The sequence below is a fragment of the Propithecus coquereli genome, unplaced genomic scaffold (genome assembly GCF_000956105.1).
Source record: "Propithecus coquereli isolate 6110/MARCELLA unplaced genomic scaffold, Pcoq_1.0 Scaffold164, whole genome shotgun sequence".
Lineage (NCBI taxonomy): Eukaryota > Metazoa > Chordata > Mammalia > Primates > Indriidae > Propithecus > Propithecus coquereli.
In genome coordinates this window covers 1,362,448-1,365,600 of record NW_012140969.1, presented here as the reverse complement: position 1 = coordinate 1,365,600, position 3,153 = coordinate 1,362,448, and positions in this window count along the sequence as shown.

Genomic DNA, 3,153 nt, shown 5'->3' with positions numbered 1-3,153 from the left:
CAAAGACACCAGCAGAGAAGAGTTCACCTGCAGTTCATCTACAGCACAGACCCTTATGTGACCGTTAAAAAGAATGAGGCTCAGCGACGTGAACTCAGAGGGAAACATGTACACAACAAAGTAGAAGCAGGACGCGGGAGAAGGTTAAGAGCACTCTGGAGCCAGACTTGGGTTCAAAGCCTGGCTCCAGCTACTAGCTATGACCTTGAACAACTTAACCTGTGCACTTCAGCTTCCCTATCTGCAAAGTGGGGGTAAGCAATAATACATACCTCTTCGGTTTGATGTGAAGATTAAATGAGTTAATCGATATAAACACTGAAAACAGTACCTGGCCCATAGCAAGGATACATAGATGTTAGCTGGTATTGTTTGCTGGGTGCAAAAGCAAGTCCTAGTACAGCACAGCAATGATAGTTTAAGTATGAAAACGTAACAAAACCCCAAAAATCAACAGAGAAAACTAATTAAAAAGAATGAATGGATCACTTATAGAAAGGTAGCAAAGATACAAAGCATAAAAAGGCAAGCTACCAAACAGTATGAGTATTAGAGTATGTATAATGACCTCAATTGTGTAAAAACACAATTTATATCACAGCCAATTTCTGGATTCCTTCAAATATGTTAATGACTACCACTGGTGATGCAGGTGAAGGAAGAAATGAGCAACTCAAGTTTTAATATAACATTTTGACTTTTTTATAAGCATGTATTAGCATAATAATGATCTCTCTTTTTAAAAGATAATTTTAGACTTAGGGCAGAGTTGCAAAAGCAATGGGGTTTTCATGTGCCCTTCACCCAGCCTTCACTTAGATTAGCACCTTACATAATAAGAAAACAGAAGTTCTCAACCAGGAGCCATGTTGTTCCTCAGAGGACATTTGACAGTATCTTAAGACATTTTTGGTTGTTACAAATGGGGGCAGGAAATGCTGCTGGCTACTGGTATTTAGTATTAGAAGCCAAGGATGCTGCTGAACAATTTGCTATGTACAGCCCCCACAAAAAGAATTACCCAACCGAAAATGTTAACAGTGCCAAAGCTCAGAAATGCTGTCATAGAATAATTATCAAAACTAAGAAGTCAACATTGGTATAATAATATTAACTAAACTACAGGCTTTCCCCCCACCCAATTTTTCCACTAATGTCCTTTTTATGTTCCAGGATGGGTTTGTCTGGTATTTGCTCATTAGACTGACATGATGTGTTACTGGGAAGGATATGACAGAGACCACATGCCCTTCAAGATCTGGGTAACAGGAATGCTTATTGATACCAGAGTGTGTCACTGCTTCTGGTCTCTCCGAGTGAATAAAGCAAGGACATATATATATATATATATATATATATTTATATTTATACACACACATCTCTATTTCTATGTGTCTGTACACATATTAAACAAAACCCATGAATTCACACTGATGCCTCCTACCAACTTTAATCCAGCCTCTCAGGGTTCATGCTAACCTCTCCCTCCTCCTATTTTATTTGTAACTTCTTTCTCTAGCAGCGAGCAACCTGGCTCACATTATCTACACATATTTACTTATTTGTTCAACCCTATTTGTATGTTACATACATACACACACATGCGTGTGCACAAAAGTAGTTTCAGAATTGCTAAATCAACTCCGGAACATATTTACCAACTAGAGTACAGTGTTTGTGTACAATTCTTTTTGTCTTTAGCCTTCCAGTATTCAGATAAAATATACTTTCCAAAGTCACTTAGGTCAGCTCCTTTTTTCCCTGTCCCCTTTGTCAACGGAAAAAAGACCAAACTCTGTAAAATAATTTTAAAGAGATTTACTTTGAGCCAAATTTGAGGACCATGACCCGGAGCCACACCCAAGAGGTCTTGAGCAGTGGACTCGGTGTGGCTGGGTTACAGTTTGGTTTTATACACTTCAGAGAGACAAGGGTTACATGTAAAGTCATAAATCAATATCTGGGAGGCATACATTGATTTGGCCCAAAAAGGCGGGCCATCTCAAAGCAGGGGCTTACAAATCATAGGTGGATTTAGGGATTCATTAGTTGACCATTGGCTGAAAGAGTTAGGTTTTGTCCAAAAGACCAGGAATCGGCTGAAAGGAATGTTTGAGGGTTTTTTATCTATCACATGATGTTATACCAGAATCAAGTTGGGAAGTAAACAACGTCATGAAAAACCTGTTTACTGAGATCTTATCGTTTGTAGGCATGACTCATCTGGCCTCCTTAGGAAGGAATTTTGAGCAAAAGAAAAAAATCAGAGTTTAGTCCTCAATACCCTTAGGCCCGTTAATGGTTTACAAAGGATGTCCCCAAGAAGGGAGGGGGGCATGATAAGGCATGTCTGACCTTCGTCCTGGCAGGCAATTTAGTTTTAGGATATTCCTTTGGCCACAAGGGGGTCCATTTAGTCAGCCGGTGGGGCGTGAGCCTTAAAATTCTATTTTAGTTCACACCTTCCATGCGGTCATGTGATTCACTTGTAATACATGCCTATTCACTTGACAGCCTACATTCCACACTTTTCTTCCTATATCCTGGTTGACACACGGACTTACACAGCCGGCACCACACAGACTGGTTCCATCATCATAACCACCCCCGCTACTGCCCTTTTATGTAAAAAAGCAAAACAGGCAAGTAACAATCAATACAAATATTCATTAAAAAGAATGAGAAATAATTTATATGGAAAGATATAAAAAATACAGCACAAAAAAGCAAACTGCTGAATGGTATATGACTATTACAGAATGTATAATTATCCTCATTTGATACCCACTCTAGGTTATTTCAGAAAATTCCTAGATTCACTCAAATATATTAATGATCACCACTGGTGGGAGAGGTGGTATAAGAAATAAGAAACTCAATTTTTTTTTGAGATGGGGTCTCACTTTGCTGCCTAGGCTAGAGGGCAGTGGTGTCATCATAGCTCACTTCAGCCTCAGACGCCTAGGCTCAAGCAATCCTCCCGCCTCAACCTCCTGAGTAGCAGAGACTACAGGTGTGTGCCACCATGCCTAGCTAATTTTAAAATTTTTGTTGTAGAGATGGGCTCTAGCTATGTTGCCAAGGCTGGTCTTGGCTGGGTGTGATGACTCACGCCTGTAATCCTAGCACTCTGGGGGGCCGAGGCGGGTGGAT